Source organism: Mustela erminea, chromosome 3 (genome assembly GCF_009829155.1).
Source record: "Mustela erminea isolate mMusErm1 chromosome 3, mMusErm1.Pri, whole genome shotgun sequence".
Classification (NCBI taxonomy): domain Eukaryota; kingdom Metazoa; phylum Chordata; class Mammalia; order Carnivora; family Mustelidae; genus Mustela; species Mustela erminea.
Window position 1 is genome coordinate 35,740,288 of NC_045616.1, and position 25,676 is coordinate 35,765,963.

At 42.2% G+C, this 25,676-nt stretch overlaps 1 protein-coding gene and 1 long non-coding RNA gene across 3 annotated transcripts in view; both read left to right on the forward strand.

Moving 5' to 3' along the window:
• Window positions 1–25,676, forward strand: part of EFNA5 (ephrin A5) — a 278,238-nt gene that overhangs the window by 182,152 nt on the left and 70,410 nt on the right. The gene's annotated exons all lie outside the window — the stretch shown is intronic.
• LOC116586069 lies at window positions 4,203–20,849 on the forward strand. Its single transcript, XR_004283879.1, has 4 exons — window positions 4,203–4,213; window positions 9,221–9,228; window positions 19,760–20,036; window positions 20,134–20,849. It is a non-coding gene; the product is annotated as an uncharacterized LOC116586069 (long non-coding RNA).

The following is a 25,676-nucleotide window of genomic DNA, read 5'->3' on the forward strand; positions in this document are numbered from 1 at the left end:
ACCTGTCTCTTGTGCCAAATTTTCACAGGGCGTTTCTGAGCCCTGCAAACCATCTGCCGTTTCACACTTAGCTGGCTAAGGTCAGTGATACCGAGCTGGGTGAGTGTGGAGTGTAGGAGATGATTAGCCACCTCACAAGAGTGGGGTGAGGTTACCCCAGTACCTGTTGCAAAAGATCGTCTGTGTTAATTCACAGAGACAAATTAATTATTAACATTGAATACTGGATAGCTTACAGGAAGAGAAGAGGATTGTTGGTTCACCGTGCCACTGTGACACCTTTGTTCCACAGGGAATGTGTTACAAATGCTACAGGTTGTCACTTGAGGGTATGTCCTTCAACAGCTTATTAGCAGTCATTTCCCGCTCAAGTAAACATCTTCACCCAGAAGTTCATTTAGTGAGGCATAGTCATAGCACGGAAGCAGGAAGTCGCTTCACTTTGCAATCACTGCCTTAACATTGGGGCAGAATTCTTGTAACAGACCTTGCTTTTTATGGAAATTTAATAGCCCTGGAACACTTGTAGCCTGGACAGTTATGAGTTGCCATTATTTGTCCTTCCACTTACAGTGGCTTTAAATAGTCACACAACTACGTTGTCTTTGATCGGCATGGCTTCTCCTTGTCCCCTCACACTGCCGGGTCAGCTAGCACCGTTTGGGAATGGTCTGCCCTCTGTCTTAAGATGTGAGTGACTCTTGGCTGGAGCTGAGGGGCCTAATGTCTATAATTTACTCACCAGAACAGATTTCATGAGATTAAAGCGCTGGTCCCTCTGTCAGCCAACATTGGATACCAACAGGCCTGGCACCTTATAGCAGTCGGTGGCCTAGAGATACGCCTGCCGACACGTTAAAGCCATCCCGGGACAGTATCGTATCAGTGGGAGGATTGCAGCGGGGGACTCCTCGCTGCCCGTGCCAAGATGGTTGGTTGCATGGTAACACCTTCCTGTATTGTATTAGTCATGCTTGTAGGAAAACTCAGCGAGGATTGCTGATCCATTGGGGAATGTTTACATTCAAAATTGGAATTCAGACTGTCTGAGATCCTTGAAAACTCTATGCCGGCTGTTCTATGCTGGTGAATATTTCTTAAAGTAGAAGACAGTCTGTAAAATATTATTGATTACATGGCAGATTCTGAGAAGTGACAGAAAGAGTTTTTTTCTTGCAAGGGATGCAGCCTTCCTGCAGAAGGTTGGCTCCTGCAGTGAGGCACGGATCTACCAACAGCCCTTGTGTCTAAACTGGACCGTAAGGGCAGCGTAGACTAGGGACCCTCTTAAGAGAGGTGACTGCTCACCCATTCTTGCAGAATATTTCCATGGATGAAGAAGATGGAACCGATGCTGTGAGATCTAAGTTTTCACAAGAAGGCAGAAATACATACTTTTACATGAAATTTTTGGATTTCTAAACATTGGTTCTGATGACTCAAAAGAAACCTGTGCTGGCCAGAACTTCCACACGCGGAGCGGAAATTGGTCCGTAGGCCAATGGTTTATAATGTTGTACGGAGATTCATGTGTAAGCCTTCATGGTGGTATGTTGACTCTGTAGATGTTAAAGTCCAATGAAGATATTGTTAATAAATTAGAACATGGAATCAAAACATGTTCTGGAGCTGGAAGAGTGTGTTGGGATATGATATCCATCCCACACCAAATTATAGAAGATTAAGCTAACTGTCTTTTCAGATTTATGGAGCTTGGAGAATTGGGTCTGTTTAACTACAGTTCTTGACTGTGGGCATAGTTCTTTCAGCCTCTCTCATATGCTGCGTGTCATTAACATTAACACAAGATTGCATCCTAGTATTACCAAGGGGAAAGAGCCTGTCATAGGTGAGGACTCCTAGCTCTTCTCAGGGTATGTATGAAAAGCTGAATCAATGGAATCTGGTGAAATCTGTGAGAAGTTGGCAGCTACCACTTTGGTGAATGTTTAAGAATGGTAGCAACAGAGAGGATGATTAAAGGAAATACTTTAAAGACTCAAACTACTAACTTCAGTGGGGCCAGACTGCTTAAAAAACAGGCCTGGAATGTAGCGTTCAGGATGGTGGGGCTTTCTGAAACCAGCATCTGAGATACATAGAGTGTCAGTTCTAGAAGCAAAGTTTCAAAGTGTCAGCCGTACAAAGGCTACAGCTTCAAACACAGCATGTCCCTGAGCTAGATCTGCCTCCATCAGCAACAGCATCTTGGAAGAGGGCAAAGTTGTTTGCAGAAAAAACAGCGGTCAGGGCCCTTGGAATGAATGCGAGCAGCCCTGCAAGGTAATGCATAGGTGAATAAAGAGTTCAAGCAGGTGCTGGGGGTAGGGGTGGAGGGGGCTCCGTTTACAGTGTTGAGATTCCTGCAGGGGCTAAGAATATCAAAGGTTTATTCAAATGCCCTTCAGCCCTTTCATCAGCTCGACATTTGCATCCCTTGGTCCTATCAGCTTTATTTCAGCAGTGAGCACGCTCAGATGACCGAGCCGGCTCCTGTTACTGATGGCTATCTGCTTGTCATTCTAGCCCTCTTACCTCCCACGTGAGTTGTACCTTTTTGGTGCAAATAAGCTGCCAGGGCTGGCCTGGCTTGATCTCTGTGCTGCAGATGTCTCTAATTAACTTGATTGAGACAGGTCCCTGGGATCCTGTTACACAGTCTGACAAATCCCCCTGTCCTGGGAGGCACTGTCCCTTCACCTGATGCTTGCTTCTTGCTCATATCCTTTGGGTAGAGTTTATGAGGGGCTAAGGTCTTTAAGTGCCCATGCTTTTAATGTGAGAACTGTGCAGTGTTGATGGTTGCTAATGGAGAACCAGGAACGTAAAAAGTGTCTCATGCTCTCCTTTATGTTCTGAGAGGAAAAAAAAAAAAAAAAACCCTCAAAGGATCTTCAGCTTCTAGTGTTTTAATACTCAAAAGATTACAGTTTTTAAAATTACTAATACTATTAATAGTATTATTTATAGTAGCTGAGAGAAACATGGTCTTAGCTCATTGCAAGCATAGACCATTCAGTGACTATTGTGAGATGTGATAAAACACATAATAAAATAAGTGTTTGGAAGTAACTGGGTTGACTAGTTCTGAGATCTGCAAGATGTCCAATTACTGTGGGTGAAAACTAGCCCCAAGCACTGTAAAGATGGGATTTGTGTTTATGTCTTTCAACATCTATATTTATTCTTGTTTTTCTGGAGTCATAAATTATTAAATATCATTTTATATTTTGTGTATATGGTTTTGTCGTGTGTGTGTGTGTTTTCTGTGAATAGCTATAACTTTTTGTACAGTTTCTAGAACTTTTGTTTATAAGCCTATAGTTAGGGCTATTTATTTTGACTTTCTGCAAGGATATCTTATAGCAGTTACTTCTAAAATACCCTGACAAAGAAGTCACTTATTAAATGTTGAAACAATAGAGCAATCTTCTATATGTAAAAATGACTTTTCATGTAATATTAATGACTTCATTATTCCCCATAGATATAATGAGAAGCTGTGAAGGAAAATACTGAATTCTTTGGTTTTTTGAATTCTATTTTCACTGGTTACCATTTACATCGAAACTCACTAAGTACATCTTTTCAGCACCTTTTAATAGAAGGCGTGTGCTGTCCTGATTCATGACCGTTCATGGTCTGGCACCACTAAGAGACACGACCTCACCTTATCAATAATTTGTAAGTGGACTAATAGTAGAAGTGGTTCATTATCAGTTATCCAGGTTGAATTGTTCAGTTTGGAGGACTGCAATTTCTGTCCTCAGTGCCCAGCATGAACTTGTAGACTACATAGCCTAAAATGAAGTCTAAAGAGAAGATGGAGACATGATTCTTACCGATGCCAAGAAATGTGAAGTGTAGTTGGGACCATGCCCCGGATTTAGAAATGATAATCTCTATAAATACATGTTTCCCGTGTAATAATGTTCTCAGTCCTGTTGGCTCTCAGAAAAGGAAGAGTTCTTTGTGGACTCTGAAGGTGGTGAAAGCTTTATAGAGGAGTGTAGCCACTGGAAGAAGCCCAGGGGAACAATGAGGGAATTGGAGGTAAAGATAGAATCAACAGAGGCCTGAAGGTAGGAGTCGGCAGGTCAGGCAAGAAGACCAGGATGACAAGGGGTCCTGGGAGTTGAGGTTGGAAAGGTGCTCACACATGGAGCCTATGAAGGACCAAGCAGGGATTAGAGTGGCTTTTCCAGAATGGGGAGTTGTTGGGGTTCTCCCTCTGGGAAGTCCTGATGAACTGGGAGATGAGGACAGAACTCCTCTCCAGCAAGGCCTACATGAACCTTCCCCGTTAGAATGGACTCTGATAGCTCTGAGCAAGACAGGGAGGGAGTAAATCTTCAGGATTTGTTGACAGATGATCTTGTGTGGAAGGGAAGAGACCAATAAATAAGTAAATAAGACCTCTTTCCCCGATTTCATTTTGTCATTCTTCTTGTGGACAAGCCCATCAGAAAGTAGGGAATAGAAAAGTGAAATTTCAAAAAATACATTTTATCTATTACTAGGAATGTTAATCTTTGATGAATGCGGAGAAGGATTTATGGATTGTGGAAGCAAGGACTCCTACAATCGAAGTTTGTTACGGAATTGAGAGGCAAATTTTAAACTTCCGTCTATGCATCATTAGGAGAAAACATTAGCAATTGACTGATTCTATCAGCTTCTCTGTTTAGTTCTTCAATTTTAATCAAATAGGACTGAGACAGGCATTAATGGTTTATCTGCTTTTATATCACTCTCTCTGGTCAAGTCTCCATGCTGACATGCATATGGTAATTGGAGATTAGTCATTTCCTGGGATACACTTCATCGTCCTTAGAAGCCATACAACCAAGATTGGGTGTCCTTTGCTTTGGGTCCAGCTGGGAGGTTTCAAAGGGCATCCCTGGCTATTCAGATAAGTCTTGTCCGGCACTGTGGGGCAGCCCCAGGAGCAGCAAGTTAGTGGTCCCAGGTCCCCTGCCACAGCCATTTTTTTCAAGAACAAAAGCAGACGGCCATAGAGAGAGAGACAGAGAGAGAGACAGCGACAGCTTGCATTGGCACCAATGGGGTTATCCTTATCGGGAAGGAGAGGCTCCTCCAGCTGGAGGTGCGCTTCTGAGTTTCAGAGCCCCTCCTAATGAATTTTAGACTGAGAATCTCATTCTCCTAGAACTATCACTTGAGAATCAGAGTAATTATTTCCTATTGCCCTTTGTGGAATACAGTTATAATTGCATTACTGTTAACGGTGTTCGCATTAACACTTAATTGTTAATGTCCTCCTAATTTGGAGGAAATCATCACCTCTTCATATTTCATTGCCAGAAAGAGTTGTTAAACTCCGAGAGGATAATTTGAAGCTTCTAAATGGAGAAACAAGAAAAGATGCTAGAATTCGGGGGCAGGATTTGTAGAATGACTTCTCTTTCTGGGGTCTGCGTGCGCCTGCGTTGGTTTGCTTTTAAGGTATTATGCATCTGCTGCTTTTGGAGGGTAAGCGGCCCTGCATAGTCGATCCCTGGAACGTACCGGGGATTCCTGTGTGGCATGGAAACGACTCTGGGGTCCGTGGGAGGAAAAGGGCAGCCGCTCTCTCTCATAGCTGACATCCTGTTTGAGTGTTGAAAGACACATTAACAAGAAAAGAAAGACGCCACTGTGACAAGGTCATGCAGACAGTGGTGGGCTGCAGGCCTTGACTTTCAGATGCTTGTTAACATCTTCTTTTACAATACACTGAACTGCCCGTTGTTCACAGCCACGCGATTCCCTGGCTTCGCTCCGCAGCAGGAAACGGAAATATTTTGAGAAGTCTTTATTCACGCTCGAAGCGGGGGGAAAAGAAAAACTGAGAGAAAGAGGAAATACCAGAATTATGTCAATCTTCGAATCTGTTAACTACCATTTGGGGCGTTGGATGGTGTATTTTCATTTGAACGTAGGATGGGCACCTCTCTGACTCTGGTTTGGAAAGAACTTTTTTAGGGTCTGGAAGGAAGAATCCCAAGCCGCCTGGGTGTTGGACCTGCAGAGTCCCACGGGGCCTGGTGCTTGACGTCATGTTACACTGCTGCCCTCTTAAAATTCTTCATAATTTTGGGACAAGGGGTCCCGTGTTTCATTTTGCCCTGGGACCCACAAATCGTGTAGTGTAGGTCCTGCTGAGCACAGGGAGTGTGGTTTGAGTTTCACCAAGCGTTCCTGGAAGCCTGATTCTCTTCAACGCCACCCCCCATAAGTAATTAAATTTTGTACTCTTACCAACACAGGAACTGGTTTGACAACATTGCAGGCTTGTTCCTTTCTTTCTTTCTTTCTTTCTTTTTTTTTTTTTTTAAGATTTTATTTATTTATTTGACAGAGATCACAAAGTAGGCAGAGAGACAGGCAGAGAGAGGAGGGGAAGCAGGCTCCCTGCTGAGCAGAGAGCCCCATGCAAGGCTCGATCCCAGAACCCTGAGATCATGACCTGAGCCGAAGGCAGAGGCTTAACCCACTGAGCCACCCAGGCACCCCAGGCTTGTTCCTTTAAAAAGAAATGTCGTTTAGTTAAGTAGCTACATTTCCTAATGCTTGTATGATGGCAAATAGCCTGTTTGACCTAATTTTTTTTTTTTTTTTTTTTACTTTTCAATTCGGTATTATTGTATCCAATGTAGGCTACGAATGTATGTCGAATGTATGTCGAAACACGTGGATTAATGAAGAGTTCAGTTTCAGAAGCTTTAATGTATTTTCAACCAAAAGAACCATTAAATCTGGTGGAATACCAGAACTGGTGAGGTTTGAGCACACACCTTGGGGCGCATTCCTTAATTTCTACAGGTGGGATTGTTTAGACCTGGAAGATTTCAAAAGCACATTCTAAGGGAGGTCACCTGGCAGGGGTACAGGACGGAATGGACCTTTACCCGTTCCTCTTGGCAGGGCTTGATTTCTTATCAAGTTATGCCCTGACAAGTGAGGAATGACTCCATGCATTTTGCTTTGCTCTGTGACTCATTAGCTTTATTTCTCACAAACACCCTTCCCTCCCAAGTACAATCTAAAAAGTTCTGTCATTAAAAGCAATTTTGTTTTTCCTGCCTAAGGGAGACTGTTTTCCACAAAATATGTGCATTTTGACAATGTGCGCCTAGCCCATTTAAAGCTGTAAGTATAATTTCTTTTTTATTGGGTGATAAACTTTCTTTCTGACAAAACAAAGGACAGTCGAGATTTCTTCCCTTTTAAAAAATTGTGATTTCGCATTTCTTTACACATGTTTTAAAACACATTTTATATAAGGCTGCTTTTAAAAAAGAAAGTTATACGGCTTTGCGTGTAATCAGTTCTTCAAAGATGTCAGTGGTGTTGAGCATTAAATGAAGCATAAATAGGTCACAAAAGGAACAAAATGCCGTGTTGCATTTCAAAATCTGGATTTAAATGTTTCATTCCTGTGACTATAACATGATTAGGAATTTACTGCAAAAAACCAAAAGCCTGAAGTTGACGTCAGGATGTATGCGTGCATACATAGGTTAGTTACTTTTCTGATGATTTCTGGTGTGCCGTGCAAAGAAAGGACTTTGGACAGTGAGTCACAGCTCTCTTCCCTGCCTCTGCCTGGCAAAGCCAACATGATGGCATCTCCAGACCCTGCCTCCGGGTCCCACTGCCATTAATGCTCAGTGCTGGCTTTTCCTACTGGTTCTCACTCTTGGGTTTTACTTCCGGGTCAATAAAGCCAAGAGATAAAGCCGCCTTAGGAACAGACTATGAGCAGAACATTTGCTATGCACGTGTATTGCCAGGATTTACTTAATATCTATTTTTAAATATACCCTGATCTTTTTTTACCTGATAGCTTTCTGTGGAAATTGTGTATTCCTAAACATCCCTTTGCCATGGATACTATTACTTGCCATAATAGACGAAACTCTACTCCTCAGGCCTGTTTTCTCTTTGTCAAAAGTAGAGATTAGCCAGCGTGAGAGAGTTGTTAAAGGTCTGTTAGCACCATACGGAGATTTTTCTTCTTGACTACTTTGAAAGACGGTTCATACGGGAATCATTTTCTTATTCCATGATTCATTGTTTGTTAAGGCTATATCTATGTATCACCTGTAGTTCTCATAATACTATTAGAGGTCTAGATGATTCACTTTGAAACTACTGCCTCAAGTGATCAGATTTGATGGATGCTGAGAGGGCCCCTCACTTGTCCTGTTGTCTCAGATTCCACCGTTATCATCATTCCTTTAGATTTATATTTCGATTTTGTTCCATAATTACCTATTTAAATGTAAATTGCTCTGTAACCTCTTAGTAGTCTTCTAAAGATTGGTTTTCCTTATTAAGACTAAGGCTCCACCAAAGAAGGACGCAGGCCAGAGATCCGGGCCGTACAAGAATAAAAGAAAGACTGGAGACAGACATACACCCTTCACAATGAATGTAGGGCTATAATTTCTTCTTAGGTATCTTTCTTGGCCTGGGAAAGTCTTGTCTGTTTCCCCCGGTTCCGACTGCCACAGTTTTACAAGACGAGCCTCAAGGGCCAACACTTCTGCCCCTTCCCTAATACTTGGCCCCCAGATGTCGATGGCCCTGCCCCTCTTGCTTGCAGAACCACATGGATCTCGCGCTGTAGTTGGTTGTGAGCTTGCCTTGCCTCCTCTAGGAGACATCCCAGGAGTGGTATATATGAGCCGGAGACCTAACTTCGCTGACGGTGACAGAAACTAGGAAAGGCGAGTGTCACAAAGCAAGTTTTTCTTCGTTGATTTTGCAAGAATATTCCTGATGCAACACAGCTGGGAAGGGTAGCATTCCATTCACCCAAATTAGGCCCAGTGACATCAGCTGTGTTCCTGTGTATGATTCATGAAAATAGGCAGACACCGAGGCTTGCTGTGGGAGGCGGGAAAGGATTTTGGGACGGAGAAACGGTTTCTATCTCTTTGGCTTTGATACCCAGCTCCGCTTGAGTTATTTTTCTCCAAGCCTAGCTGACTGGCTAGAATATGTGGACGGGGAGGATAAAGTATTATCTCTGCAAAGCATAGCAGTGACTCAGCATTTAATACCTGCTCCTTTGACACAGACTGTGGCTTAACACAATTTATGAGCTGTTCATTGTCTCCGAATCCACAGTGGAATTTTGGTGTCCTAGTGAAACATGGGTAGTGCAAGGATGAACTCTTTTAGCAAAGGGAGGCGCTTCAAAATACCTGAGGCATTGTCGTGGTGCCACGAAAAGTGCTTTGGAGTAGAAATACCTGGGGTTGAATCCCCGTCCTGCACGTAGAAGCTGGTGACTCGATGTGAGTTAGCCTCCTAGCACTCCGGACTTGGTCAGGGAAGCTGGAGATGACAGCGGGGGAGCAGTCCTTCCTGCCAGCATTGCTGGGGGTACTTGGCAGGAAGGCAGGGTGGTTGAGGGGCACACAGCACAGCACAGTGTGACACCAGCAGTCATGAAACCTGGCTCATTCCACTTTCACGTATTTTTTTTTCGTGAAGATCTTGGGCTCTGTTTGGCTGAGATTGTGTATATAGCTTTGGGAGTGCCCCCCCCCCCGCTTTTTCCCAATGTACTAATGGACACCATGAAAATACATTTAAAATGAGGCAACATTTGTGCAAACAAACTGGAACAGCCAGAGATGGAAAGAAGAGATCTTTATTATCGTTCATTACATTTTTTTATGTATGCCACTATGATGGATTCGCTTGGGAATAAAATCTCTGCTAATTATTTAGCTACCTATTCATTTGATTTTCATTTGTGTTGGGCTTAAGTTCCCATAAGCTAATTACCATAATTTCATGAACACCATCCTGGCTTCACTGTCATATTGGCTCACACTTTATGAGGGAAAGCCGCATCTTTATGTGATATCTTTGGAATAGAAGAGAACCTGGTGTTCTACTCTAGTAGGAGTCACCCACGACTCACTTTTAGTATTCATCTGGCCATATTAATTCTTTATTATTTTTTTTAAATTAAGATAGAGAGGTAGGGTGGTGGGGAGGGAGAGAGAGAGAATCCCAAGCAAAGCTCCATGCCCAGTGGAGAGCCTGATGCAGGGCTCCATCCCACAACCCTGGGATTGTGACCTGAGCCAAAATCAAGAGTTGGACGCTCAACCAACCGAGCCACCCAGGCACCCCTGGCCATATCAGTTCTCCTAGTATTCTACATATGTTCTGACAGAGCAAGATCTAAGAAACAGAAGGAAATGACTTTGAGTTGTGATTTTAGGTAACTGTCGACCATTATTTCTAGAGGCTTAACTGTTCACTCCTTCCAGATATGCAAGAAGAGATGGCCTTTGGAGGGACTTGGAAGGAAGTGACGGTGACGTCTGGTGTATTTTAAGTCATAATTTAGGTCACATTTGGGAAAAAGGAAAAAAAAAAGCTTTGCCGTCGCTGTTGGGAACCATTGGCCCAAGGAAAAGCAGTGGTTCAGAAACTTGCCTTGAACTGTTTTTCTTTAAAAAAAAAAATCTCACACAGAATGGAACGTTTGGGTCACAGGTGTAAACCCTTAGGCCTTGCTTCCTCAGTGAGCTCAGAGCTGGTCTCAAGGACAAAAAAAAAAAAAAAAAAAAGGAGAGAGAGAGAGAGAGAGAGAAAGAAGTTTTGCATTAAAAACAGATTTACCTCTCCAGGCAGAGGGATGGCTATGAACACAGTCTCTGTCAGGACTGGAGTCAGGAGGGAGAGTTGGAAACAGCAGCTATGGACTTGAGGTGTTTATTTTCTCCTCTTCTCTTTCCTAGTATGTTGAATTTTGCTCATGGATTTGGTTTTGCTTCAGAGTTCTTTCTGTGTGATAAGTGAAGGTTAGCTACTTGGGGACTGGTAGTTAATTTGAGCCTATGGGCAACTCCCCTCTTGCCTGGGATTCTATTTGTAACATTCTGCTCTGTGGGTTTAACTAAACTGTCAGGATGGCAGAGGGCTGAGTTATTCGAGTTCACTGTAGAAAGCTCAGGCAGGAAATGAAACTGTTTAGCACCCCAGAGAAAGGAGTTGCAGCAGAGAAGGAGAGGGTCTGGGCCCAGAATCCCCTGTGATACTTTGTTTCTCTGGAAAATTATGTGCTGAATGTCTCCCTCTCATCCCCTGAGGACGTACAGACAATAGATTTTGAAGCGGCCTCACCTCCATGTTTTTACCCCCACCTTTGCCAGAGCACAGACTTGATCTAGTCTTTTCTGAGGGGGAGGCAGCTCGCATCCCACTCCATCCTGGGGCCCGAGTGGTGGCAGAGGTGATGAAGAGTGTAGGGACAGGCTGAGACACATCCCCAAAGGACAAGAGTGGACCGAGACTCTTCTTGGCTTTCTTTCGAAGGTGCTGGTAAGCTGGCCCTGGGGCTGAACTGAAGCCGGCCAGAGTCTCCAAGGGTGAGAAGGTCAGGGCAGGTGTGCCTGAGTTAGGCCCTGACTCCTATTTCAACATGATGGAGTTCCGATCATCCGCTCTCTGCAATCATTGCATCTGGTTCAAAGATGGTCATCGCAACTTACTCAAGGTTCTCCTGAGCTTTAAAATTATTTGCTTAATGCTTTCAACCCACTGCCCTTGCTGCTGTACTACAGAGTTAACCTTGACCAGGTAGGAGGGGGTTGGTGGTACCCGCAGCCTGCTCACAGTTTGGGGCTTTGCTACAGGTGGCCAGGGGTGGCCTCATTTTTAGGGGCGCCTTTGAAATCAGCATCAACAAATCCTGCTCATCCTCACGGGAAGCAAAGTGGTGTCGATTTTATGGAAAGAAAAGATACAGGAGCATATGAAAGGATCTAGAAAAGCCCAATATTAATGAATTGTAAGTTGATTAAAAGAGAATTCTTAGAGCTGGAGCTTCCCCAAATTAATTCAAGCAATGCTTTTAATTTTTTTTTTTCTTTTGGTATCCTGAGTTTATCACTCTGCTGATTATCCAAATTCTTCTAAGCCCTCTCCCAGGTTTTAATTTTTTTTGTCCTCTAAAGTGTTTAAGTCGCTTGTATTTTTTCCAAAGTGTCACAGCTCCCCTCACTGAATCTCAGTGCTTTATTATACACACTCACATATACGTGGCCTGTCTGTCACAGGTGTGTGTTGGGAAAATCTTGGAAGATATACTAAAAATAGCTAGGCATGGTAACTTAGCTTTTTAATTCTAACATTTTGCTAATTATAAGAGAAATGTACTATCATTGAAGAAAATTAGAAATACACGGTTTTAGGGGCACCTGGGTGGCTCCCTGGGTTAAACCTCTGCCTTCAGCTCAGGTCACAATCTGAAGGTTTTGGAATCGAGTTCCGCCTCAGCCTCTCTGCTCAGCAGGGATCCTGCTTCCCCCTTGCTCTCTGCCTGCTGCTCTGCCTACTTGTGATCTCTGTCTGTCAAATAAATAAATAAAATCTTTAAAAACATATATATATATATATATACATTTTTTGAATATGCTGATAAAAATAAACTATTCCCAATATTACCATCCAGGGTATTGATTTTCTTAGCTAGGGCTCAATGTGTATGTGTGTATGCTAACAGGTGTATGTGTGTATGCTAACATGACCAAAATTACTTTGTTTTTGTAATCTGCTTTTTCATTAAGCGATATGACAGGCTTTTTCATTAAGTGATATATTAATTAGAGCAATGACCAACGAAACTTTCTCAGACTCATTTGAGAAAGATTATAGCTTTATTTTGGAGCAAAATGAAAAGTATGCTCCGTTAGAATTAGAAAATGTAGGACTAGAGCCCCTCAACTGCCCCCTCCCCCATCTCATTTCAGCACCTTCTCTTCACAGATAAGGAAAGGGAGCCCTGGACAGTGTAGGTCATGGGCAAGGTCACACTGGAAATCACGGACAGAACAGGGACTGGAATCCGACCCCGCTGCCTTACAGCCAGCTGTGTTTTCTCTCCAGTACAGGCCTTTGCACGGGTTTTGACTTTCTGCCCATGAACGAACTTCACGTTCGTGAACCTTTCGAATCTTAGTGCAAAGAAGGCATGAACCATTCAGGCAATGGGTTTGGGAGCAGAGGGAAGAGGGACACAAACTTGGTTGCTTATTGGACAGGTGGCCGAGCTTCTCAGTGATACGAAGCTGCCATTTGGGGTAATTCTGTCCCTCCCAGCAGGACACAACTTTATGCTTTGCCAGGTGTCATCTTTGCTTTTTGACTGTTGCACAGATGGGTAGGGATGGTGTTTCCATTGAATTAGTGACTTAAACTACTAAGTCACTTAAATTAGTGACTCAAGAACATACTAGCTGTGTGTGAAGCTCTAGTTCTGGTTCATAGTGTGCACTTGGGGGCCTTGAATGTGGGGCTTCTTGCATTGTGCGTCTATGTTGTGGGACAGAGTTTGTATCTGAAATGGTGATAGCACATCCTCGGGATAGCATTTGTTCCATTTGTTCACTTGATTTCTCAACAAAAAATAATGGTCCCAAAACAGAAATTGTTGATAGACGGAAGGTGCTCCTCTTTTTTTTTTTTTTTTTTTTCCTACTTTCTACTTTCATTCTCTTTCTCCCTCTCTGGTTTTTTCTTTGTGCAAACCCCCCCCCCCCCAAACACACACACACACACTCTGTCCTCCTTGTGTCTTCTGAATTCTCTCACTGTTCACTCTTTGCTGTGAGAATAACACCTGCGTGTGTCCCAGGACCAAGGAGCTCCTGAGCGCCTGTTAGTGCATGCGTGTATGTCCCGGCATGGATCGTCAGGATCTCTACACAGATCCCAGGTCCTAACCACCACACTCCGCAGAAAGAACATTCTGAAGAGTTGCAGGAAATAATTGATCAAGAGGTTGCTCTGTGCAGGGCACATTGGAATTTAGTTAATGTGTAGCCTGAAGCAGAAAGTGTCTAACTGCTTTCAAGGCCCTTTGAAAACGTGTACAAGTATTTGGTGAGAACTTCAGAACTCAGTTAAGCTGTCTTTGATTCCAAAGATATCCCTAGGGCCAAGTGAATAAATTACAGATGCTTTTTAAAAAAAAAAAAAATTTTTTTTTAACTTAATGCCTATATTAAATAATTGATTTTTTTATGAACCAACGTGACTAAATATGTTAATCAAGTTATTGCTGAATTTGCTTAATTTCCCCCACGTTTTTTTAAGAATGTTGCGTTTAAAGAGATAGTAACAGGATCCTTTGTTGTCCTTGTACAACAGTCAGGGGGAAGCCATGCTGCATCTGTGAGGTGTTGCAGGTCCTTTCTGTGGAGCTCTCTTCACCTTCCTCCTCCACACGCTCTTGCCTAGATTACAACTTGTAGAAAGGGTCTTTTTCTCTGTATTTAATATCTAGCACGTAGGGCCTCTCTTTAGGGGTGTATCGACTGGCTTCACAAAGATGCTATTTGGGGCTTGAACTCAGTGACTTGCTAAGTGGTACCTTTGTACCCTTAAAGAATTCTATTGAATAGCTTTCTCTCTACTTGGAGGCAAGTTCAATCTCTACATCTCTATACTTTGTCCTTGCTTCATCTGACAATTGCATAGGGCTGCATGTTGTAATTATGGGTATTTTAACCCATGCTTTTACATTCAGTCTCTTTCTCTTTTCAGAAAACCTTAACGTTTCTTGTTCTATCTTCGTTTTATTTTTAAACTTCAAGGTCTCCTGGAACCTGGGCATTGGAAGAAACCTTGGGAGTCGGGTAGTCTGGTTCCTGCCTCTTTCATTTAAATGGGCAGGTGTGGGAAGTTGAAATTTCCCTCCTGAAAACACAGGGGATTACCGGGCAAGTTTTCTGAGATACTGGACTTGTGCCTGAGGTGGTCACTGTTCCTTCCCTTGGGGTTTTGACACCTATCCCCACCGTATTTGCATGACAAATGGGGAATGAATGCAGAATATCTTTTTGTTTTTCTCACTGAATATCCTAGGATATTTCTAAAGGAGGGGTTAATGGGAAGCTCATTTTCTCCTGTTCTAATGACTTAGCTATATTCTCCTAACAGTCCGAGACACCCATAGAGCTGAAGAGGCTGCTGTCCTTAGGGAATCTGAAATTGATTAGCATCTCCCTCTTTTTTTTTTTAAGATTTTATTTATTTATTTGATAGAGAGAGAGATCACAAGTAGGCAGAGAGGCAGGCAGAGAGAGAGGGGGAAGCAGTTCCCCGCTGAGCAGAGAGCTCTATGTGGAGCTCTATCCCAGGACCCTGAGATCATGACCCGAGAAAGCAGAGGCTCAACCCACTGAGCACCCAGGCGCCCCTGATTAGCATCTCTTATGAGCCTTCAAGCTTTTTGGTAATGTTGGTATCATTTCTCTTCCTCCTCCTCCTCCTTTTTCTCCTCCTCCTCTCTTTTTGGTTAAGAGAAAAGGAAGTAGGTCAATTCTGTGCCAGTTTCAGGTTTTTCTACATTTAACATTACAAAGGGTCTGAGTTGGCTCAAAAAAAAAAATTTTTTTTTCACCAAAAAGGTAAAGAAACAGTTGATACCTTCTCCCAAGAATGAGACTTTATCCAGTCAAGTTTCGATAAATCAGTTACACTGATACGCTTGCTGTGTGACAGACTGCAACTGAACCTCATTATTCATACATGTCTGTGTGATGTTACCGAATCAATTTGTGCTGTATCCATTTTGCACTCATGGATGGTTCACGGTCCCTTATGAGCAGACATAGTCAGCAGGCAATAATAGAAGACAAGGAGCCCAAATGGATGGGGCCCATAATCCTTTGCTCCATGGTGCTGGGTCCGTTTTTAATATTCATTTTGAGTGGGTTTGTTTTTTGTTTTGTTTTGTTTTTAATTCTGTCATCAATGCGAGGATGGCATCCGCAAAATCAAAAAGCAGATACTTCACAAAGCTTGACAAACCATTCTGCCTTAATTCTAATCCAGATTGTTAAAGGAGGGGACAGAAAGGGTCTCTGTGTCTTCTGATTAACAGAGCAGACCATTCCTGCATGCAGTTCTTTATTGACTCTTGTAGCCATCTGTGGGGCACAGTCGTCTTTCCTAATTCAAAAAGCAGCATGAAACCAGAAAAGCTAAAACCCGCACTCAGATTTGTTACCTTTTCAGTAGCTAAACAATCCTAAGGATGGATGTTTGAGTTCGTGAGACAGGAGAAGAAAGCGTAGGAAATGCCTGGCAGCACCCATAGCCCAGGTGCTCCGCCGGCTCTGGGGCGTGTTGGAGCAGCAGGCAGGGTGGGGGCCACTACCCTGGACCCTGGAGAAGGGACCGCCATGTCAGCCCACATCTCCTCACATGAGAGGCCAGGGGGGCACTCCCACTGAGGAAGTGGGTCAACTCCCCTGTCACACTTGGAGCTCTGCACGTTCTCTGCCCTGTGGCATTGCTTAACAGCTCAATTCTGGCCACTCTTCTCCCATACTAGTGCACCTATGATCTTTCTGTGGAGGAGGACAGCCACCTCACAGGGCCTTCACCTCCTCAGCCCTCCCGGTCCTCCAGGAAGTTGTTTCTGCACCATCGTCCGGGACACTTAACTCTACTCTGAGCTTGGTCACTAATAAACCCGGTCATCTTCCCCAGTGACTCCACCTCTGGCGGTGTCACATGTGTAGCTGTAAACTATGGGAATAGGATGGGTGACCCCAAGGCCCTCTGCACTTTAACCTTCCCTTTGCCCGTTGTTCTAGACTTTTTTGTTGTTCCCGGAAACATTTTGGTTTTTTGTGTCCTATGCATAAGCAAAAAAATAAATAAAATAAAATAAACAAAATCCTATGTGTTTTAATGGATAGTTAAGTCCTAAAATGAAACACTGTTAATTTGAGAAGTAAATTTAAAGAAAGAGATGCAAGGGGTACCCAGCCCGCTCAGCCGGTAGAGCTTGAGGCTCTTAAAGAGATGCTTCCTAAGTCAGAGAGCAAAGATTTGTCAGATGAGCATTTACCAAAAAGTGTATTTTGAGTTCAAGGTAAAAAGCAAGACTTATGCCTAGAGAGCTTCTATGAGAAGCAAACTTCTGAAAACGAAGCTCTGGAATGTATTGGAATATCCATAATGTCCTGAAATTTCCAAAGAAAAAATGAAAATTATGTTGCCTTCTCCCATGAGGTAGAAGGAAAGATAAAAGTTTTTGTTGCTTATAACACAGAAACGGCAAAACAAAGCAAAACTTCCTAAGACGCTTAGTCTTCCACAGAGAGACTCGGTCACTTTAACAAATGTTTTAAATGGGGTTTTGAAGCAGAAGGGAGTTCAGTGCTTAGTTTCTCTTATGACTTCTGCAAATAATTCATGATCCTGACCTGCACTAAGGTTTTCCAGCACTCTGTTTTCTGCATCACAAAATTGCTATAATAAAGTATTTATTTATCACCATGGTTTATTGTCTGCTTCCCAAAAGGTGTAAGGAGTCCGTGTTCCATGCATCCTTTTTCTCCCCTCTGGGCCCTCTGCTGTCCTCGTGCTGTCCACCCTGCCCGGATTGCCTCTGCTAACTCGACATGACTCCTGTGCCAACTTTGACTCTAGGAAAGCTTTTCTTTTCTTTCTTTTTTTTTTTTAAAGATTTTATTTATCCATTGGACAGACAGTAGTAGTAGACACAAGTAGGCAGAGAGGCAGGCAGAGAGAGAGGAAGGGAAGCAGGCTTCCCGCTGAGCAGAGAGCCCAATGCGGGGCTCAATCCCAGGACCCTGAGATCATGACCTGAGCCGAAGGCAGAGGCTCTAACCCACTGAGCCCCCCAGGCACCCCTCTAGGAAGGCTTTTCTTATCTCTAAGGATCTATTTGGGATCCCATCTTTATATTTCAAAACATAATTTCAAGTCGCCCTGACTAGGATTAATTCTGTGAGCACAGGGAATTATTTTATTCATCTTATTACCTCATATTCAACATAATGCCTAATGTAGGGAAAATTCAGTGAAGGCTTCTGAATAACTAACTGAAGGCTTATCACATGAGACTATAATAATAATAATAATAATAATAATAATAATTTTTAAAGTGTAAAGAAGTGAGGGAAAAAATATATCAAAGGTAATATCTTACTCTCTTGAAGCATTAAATTTAGCTGTAGGCTGCTTGGCAGCCAAGCCCAAGAATAAATAGAATGTGGCCAAAATATAGTAGAAAACAGTATGGTTTAGAGGGATTGGCCGGAGACTCGGAGCAAGAGAGAAAGGGATTTGCATCCAAGCTCCACTATTTACAGTGACCTTAAACAAAATCTAGAATCTCTCTTTCTCTCCTTTCCTGCACCTGCAAAGTGGGAGTTAACAGCTATATTATAAAGTTGTCTAAGGAGTAAATGAATTAATGTACATGAAGTAAATATAGTTGTTGCTCAAGAGTGACATATTCCAGAAGATCACTATGGGTTTTTTGGTTGCTATTTTAAATTAATAGGCTTCACTCTTTAGAGCAGTTAACTGTTGGGATTTTAAGTTAAATATGGGATTGATAGGGTCAGAAGCCAAGTAAAATAACTTTATCTCTAAAGACTATTTGGCCGTTTTCTGTCACCTCAATGGACTACAGTATCAAGTGGCAAATGAGCTTCCTTTGGGAGAAGACGCCTTTAGACCACAACAAGTCAGCAATAAAAGTCAAAAAGGGGAAGTCATGAAAGATGTGTTTCTTTCCATTTGGAATTTAAAATTTCCACATTTGTCTGTTGTAGAACAAAATGAGGGATAGTTTTCAGGGGCATTTGAATAGGTCATTGCACCTGTTCACTGGTAGGTTGACTGGAGGGCCTGTGAATCTGTGGGCCCTGTGGACCCTGGATAAAGGGGAAAGAGTGCAGAGTGTTTGACCTGCTGAGAGGGGTCTCCCCAACTGAAAATCCACAGTGAGTGTGAAGGAAACAGTATACGAGGGCCGAGCCACTGCCCATTCAGGGTCATGCAGATTCTTAGGAAGCTCTGCGAGCCACAGGTAGCATTTGTTTTAAAGGAAGTGGATTTTCAAACCCCAGAGTTCTTGCTGGGCTGGCACGGACCTGGGGAAAGCTAGAGCAGACAGGCGCTCTTGTGGATAGAAGGTGAGCCGTGAGGGATCAGCACGCCTCCACCCCTACCCCCACCCCCACCCTCACCCCCATGTCTGGAGCAGCAGTGAGACCAGACTGATTTGCTGGGACACGAGTAGCTTGTTCACCTGCCACAGGCGAGGAGCCCGGCCACTGGCACACTTGGAGCAGCGTGTGGTGTCAGAACAACTCGTCTTAAAATGGAATATTTTTCAGCTCTCTGGAGGCTTTGCAAGATCTGAAAAGATTTTGCTTCTGTGGGCTGGCTGCAACACATGCCGCTTTTTACCTCTCTACCTAGACGGAAAGCACTGTGGCCTACTGCTTTGTTCAAACAAGCCCACTTGGAGAGATGACAGTGCAGGAACAGCTGGCTGCTTCAGGAGCTGATGCGCCCTGCCCTGATGTGACCTGAACAGTCACCGCTTCCTTCCTTCCTTCCTTCACTGCTTAAACAAGTTTCAGCATGTTGGAGAAGAAGTATGTGGGAAATGGCCTAGAGCCCTGGGATAAAAATAGATGTCACACCCTAGTTAGGGGAGGTTAAATTAACTTGAGGTTGTAAATATGGACACCTTCTGTTAGGAGCCCAACTGCACACTCCCCACCCAAGAGCTCTTACTCGGCCTCCTCGTGTGGACTAGAGACCTGTAGCTGGTCGCTGGGCTCCTAATTCGTTTTCAGTTAAGGGCTCTAAGGTGAAGTGACCGTTCACGTCTCTCGTTTTATATTATGTCTACCTAAACTAAAGCGGGGTTAGTGGCAAACAATAGCAGTCGGCAGATGGCATTTCTCGGCAGGAAGGATTCCAAAATCCTTCCGCACCCGGTCAGGATAGTTGTGCGTTAAAGTTGTTCGGAATTGATGTTCATGCTAACTGGACCAGAGTGTTCCTTTTCCAGATTGTGATGCTTGTGAAAAGGAATAATTCACGCTGAGTAAAGTGGAGGGCACTCTCCATCACCACATGGCAACTGCGAGCTTTAGCAACAGAGAAACTGAGGCATTTGGGGGGCCTTACATTACAAGCCTGTGTGTTGTTCCAGAGAGGTTAAAGACAGAGAGTAAGGAACTTTGCATCCTAACCTGATGCAGTACTTTAAATAATAAACTTGATAAAAGCAATACCCTGCTACATACGTGGCAGGACGATTCTCCTCTCCGTTAAAGATTTTCAAGGAAAATGCTGGTTCACTTTGAAGGCCACCTGCTCCTGAGTTCCCAGTGTGGTTGGTTAGTAAATCCTTATCCCACAAAGAATTTTAAAAATGTACCAGCTTACAGAGGTCAGAGGCTAAAGCATGGAGGTGTTTAATGGGCATTTTTTTTTTCCGTCTCACTAATAGACTGTTGACATAGGTCTTTTGTGAATTCCTTGGCTGACTAAGTGTGTTCGTGATCTGAACGAGGGGAGGAGCAGAGACAGCTCAGGTTTCAGGATATAAGGTTTTGTTTAATTTCAGTCAATCATTTGTTGATGGCAAGTACACCAGACGAAACGCTTCCTCTAAATGCGCTCTGAGAGCTTTGGGTCCGTGCGTGTAAATCATCTTGCCTGCCACAGCACCACATCCTGCAAACCCCTGTGACACTGACAGGGACCAGATGTGTAAGGCCACGGCAAAGACATTCGGTTTTGACATCAGCTGACTGACAGTTACATTTGGAGTTCCCGGTTGAGGGTTTGAGATTCTGTCTACCACCAGGTAGATGAAAATCTGCATTTAATGTTATCACGTGCCTTTGAGCAATTAACTGAAGATAAAACCACCCCTGACCATGGAGCTGAGCTTAAATTAATCTAGTTTTAGCTCTTTCTTGCTTACTCGCTCTGGTTTTCTCACACTGTCTCATTTTTATAGCTGCAATGTGAAGAGAGTTTAAAGGTGGCTCAGTGGGTTGAGCCTCTGCCTTCGGCTCGGGTCATGATCCCAGGGTCCTGGGATTGGGTCCCGCATTGGGCTCTCTGCTCAGCGGGGAGCCTGCTTCCCCCTCTCTCTCTGCCTGCCTCTCTGCCTACTTGTGAACTCTGTCAAATAAATAAAATCTTTAAAAAAAAAAAAAAAAAAGTAAAAATTACATTTACAAACAGGTATACAATCTCCCCCCCCCCCCAACCCCGGAATGTTTTCTGCCCTATTCTATCCCTGTCCATCTCTAAAGATCCTAACCATGATAAACTTGTGAGCAAATAAAGACATACATAATACATTTTATATTCTTACTCTAACAAAATGACCTTATATTTATTACGGGCACTGAAAATGTTAGTATTTGCATATTACAAAATTTCTCTAAATTTTTACTTTTAAGGGTGTAATAACTTCTGGAAGTTTTCTATTTCTAAATCTTGAGGTTTAAAAATTTCTAACATAAGAATAGTAGTTGGAGTCAATTACCATTCCAAGTACAAAATTCTTTGCACAAAACTAATGGGAGGCTGAAATCATTTTAATTTAAAATTGAAAGAAGCAGAAGATCCCAAAGTGAGCTTCAAATGATGAGCTGATTTTAACATGGCATTTTGGGTGACTAAATGTCTATTCTTCGTCTTATTTAAAAAATATAGCTGTATTTTTATCAATACTTAGATGAAAGAAGTAGAAACAGAGAAGGAAAAAGTTCTATTTATAAATCTTAAAATAATTTTTCATTGAGGTTAGCACAAACTGTCTTAAAGTAACTCTTAAAAGTGGGTTATGGAATTGTATGACTTCAATTTTCAGTCTTCAAAATTTCAGTGGCAAAATCTGAATACATTTTTACATTTAACAAGCCTGAATATTGGCATTTGCTTTAGTTTGTATAAAAGCAAGTGCAAAGTGACAGAAGGAAAATGTTTGCACTAATTATGAAGGGAATGATTACTTTTGTTCATATTGGAACCCCTTTAATGTTTGAAGAGTGGGTTAATAGTGTTGCGCCTTCATTCAGCTGTTCACCCATCTCTCTCTCTCTCTCTCTCTCTCTCTCTCTCACACACACACACACACACACACACACACACACCCTTCAGCTGGCATTTTTGCCTACAGTCTGCTGAGAGCTGACTGTTCTAATCAAAACTGTCCCAGTCAGGGGAGACAATTAACCAGGTTAGACCTCTGCTGATTTCGTGTGTGGGGCCCTTAGCATCACATGGCCTTGAAGACCCTTGAATCATATCAACAGGTTTTCTGTAATACCTGCTCTGCTCTACCTGCTGTCATTAGGGTCTGCCTTTCATCTCTGGAATTGTTTGAGTTTGTGAGTTCTTGTTTATTTTAAATTGAGACCACAAGGTATTGAAATTTTCAAAAGTGGAAACTTGGCAGCCCTCATTGCTAGTGCCGTTTTAAAATCCCCTAGTCAATAGCTCCAAAAATCATGAAATCAATTACCTATAAATAGGTTTCCATTTGTTTCTGTACTTATGCACTTGTGGAACTCAATTTATAGAGTTTGTATCCTATGTAAAATGCATGTCAATGCAGTACATAAGACAGACTCCCACATGTAATAGGCCTAGCAGATTTTAAACCTTAACTTAAATAAGAATGACATAAAACCCATTTGGCATAATACATTTTCATACTATTTTAAAGATTTTATTTATTTATTTGAGAGAGAGACAGGGACCATGAGCAGTGGTGGGGGGGAGAGATAGAGGGATAAGCAGACTCCCTGCTGAGCGTCTAGTGGGAAGCAGACACGGGGCTCCATCCCAGGGCCCTGGGATCATGACCTGAGCCTAAGACAGAAGCTTAACCAACTGAATGACTGAGGCTCTCTGAAGATTTGCTGACTATATTAGCCTGGTCATTGTCTGAATTTACTAGATTCTTGAAGTTTTTTAATCAGAAAAGCCATGTCTTTTTCTTTTTTAAAAGATTTCATTTAATTTTTTTTTAAGTGATCTCCACACCCAACGTGGGGTTTGACCTTACTACCCTGAGATTGAGTCGCACGCTCTACCAACTGAGTCCACCATCACCCCCCAAAAATACAATGCCTCTTAGCAATTCTTTTATTATCTACTATGTCCAAAGTAGCCTCCATATCTTTCTCATTGAGCATTCTGCCAGTTTTAGAACTCAGTCCAGAATACAACTATGCTGCAAGATTTTATAGTTGAATATATACTATTTATTTCAATATCCAATTAAAATGCTATATTATCATTTAGAAGTAAAGCATCTTCAGAATGAAGCCAGAAGATGAAGTAGAGATTTATTTTAAAACTTTGTGAGACTTGGGGTGCCCGGGTGGCTCAGTGTATTAAGCACCTGCCTTTGGCTCAAGTCATAATCTCAGGGTCCTTGGATCGAGTCCCACTTTGGGCTCCCTGCTCAGGGGATGACCTGCTTCTCCCTCTCCCTGCCACTCCCTCTGCTTGTCCCCGCTCTCTCGCTCTCACTCTGCGCTCTCCCTCTCTCTCTCAAACAAATTCTTTAAAACATTTAAAAAATAATAATTATGAAACTTGTTATTCTTATATAAGGATAGAACATTCCTATAAATTTTTTAAGAAAGAATAAAGGGAAATCAGGCAGGCATTCTTTTTTGGCTATTTGAAAGACTAAGGTTTTATTAAAATATTAATTTTATGTTTTTGAGTTAGGTCTTTGTGTGCATATCTGGGTGTTCATGCGTTATCTCGTGTGTATGCCTTCCAGTTCTTATGTTTAGCTAATGACTCTAACAGGGATGATCAATGAGAAAATGATTCTTTAAGGGTTTAACATATAAGGAGACGATAATTTGTTTTATATGAAGAGATTTTTCTTTCATCATAGTTCTGATCATTAAATGAAAATGAGGATTCCCAAAAATTGAAGCAATTTTTACAAGCAAATGTCAGCTTCATGAGTCTGGCATTTCTTACACGGATCCAGGCTTTGGTAATTTATATAGTTTCTTTATGCCTATATTTATTCATTCATTTAAGCTTTCATTTTAAATAAGTGAAATTTGAATAAGTGAATTCATTAATTCATTCACCATCATTCTTCCTATGTAAATAAATCTGCAAATATAAACATATTGATTATATATATGCAATATGATTTTCATGTATTTATTCTGCACCTCCAAAACAGTAGCTGATATCTCTGAATGTATTTTTAAGGTTCCTTTTTCTTTATATTTTGCAAAATTTAGACGTACTTGCTGCATTTACTTGTGATTCATTTTTGCAGTTTATAGCTTGAACAATCTTGCGTGGGTTTTTTTTGTTTTTTTTTTTTTTTTGCTTTGTTTTGGTTTGGTTTTTTTGTTTTACACATATGCAGAGACAGCTAATACAAACCAAAGTAGCTGATTTATCCAGTTGCTCTATGGGCAATTAAACCAGGAGTATTATCTCAGCAGGAATAAGTGGGCAAATTACACATGTGAAGTAAATGGGTCTTTGACGTTTGAACACATAGGTATTACTGTATAAGAGGCTACATTGAGATTCCTATAGAGATCAATGGGGGGTTATTGATGAACACCAGAGAGTAGAGAGGTGATGTCATAAACTTTTAATAGTCTAATAAACTATATCTAAGGTTTTCCATGTTGGTGAGATCTATAGCTTTTATGCGATAGAGTAGTGTGGTCCTCTACGCACTGTGAAGAGAGTTCTCTGACTCCCCCAGGGATTAACCCCGAGGGATCAAATGCCAAGACCACTCTGGGTTTCCTGCAGTTGTCTAAAGAAAATGAAAAGCCTCCAGATTACCTTTGTGCCGTTAAGAAAAGTAACAAATGAAAAAGCATCATGGCTTTTTAAATGTTACTTAGGAGTTGCGACATATAAGCAAAACTCTCTTATCCGGGTTGGTTTGCGTGGTCTCTGGTTGACCTCAGCAAAAGTATATAATTTTAGAATTCTAAACACCCCCAGTGTGTCCTACAAAACAGAGTCCAGTTCATGTGAAATAATGAATACTTTGTTGGAGGATTTAGTAGATGAACCACATACATTCATTACCCTCGTTTTCACCCTTAGCCCTCTAATTGTTCAGTCTTTCATGCTTTTATCAATTAGAAGCAAAATTTAAGGAGCAAAAGTCCAAAAAAATTTGAGTTACAGAGCAAGACTTTCAAACAATGGTCTGTCATGAGTATTATGTATGAATTACCACTTTGAACATGCTTAAAGACATCAGGGGGAAAATACTTAGTCAGCAGAACTAGTTTAGGAAGAAGACGAGCAGGAGAATGGCAGGAGGCAGTTCCCAGTGACTTAATTTAAATCAAGTCACCATTAAGCTGATAGCACAGGTTTTCAGGAAGTGAAGACGTTGCTGTCACCTAGAGAAGCCAAGAACTTTGCCTTTGGAATCCTAAACTCAAACATACAGAGGTCCCAGCGTGCCTGAGGGCCATTTTGTTTTGGTGAATCAAAACGACCAAAAACCATTTCTGTTTGGCACATCTCTTCCCCTCTCTCATAAGCCCCCTGCTTCCTCCTCATACTAAAGTTGAGGCCTATAAAGTATTTCAAGGCTTTCTGTCATAGGTAATCCAAATTTATTGCCAAAAATAACAGATCATTTGAAAGGACATGATTTGCCTCACCTCTGGGACCTGCAGGTCTATCTACCATGCATAACAACAAAACATTTATGTCAGCATATCCTTCATCAGAGAGCCAAAAGGGAAAGTTAGAGAAATAAAAGAAATGACCTCCATCTGCTTAACATATTGTCAACAGTTTTGGAG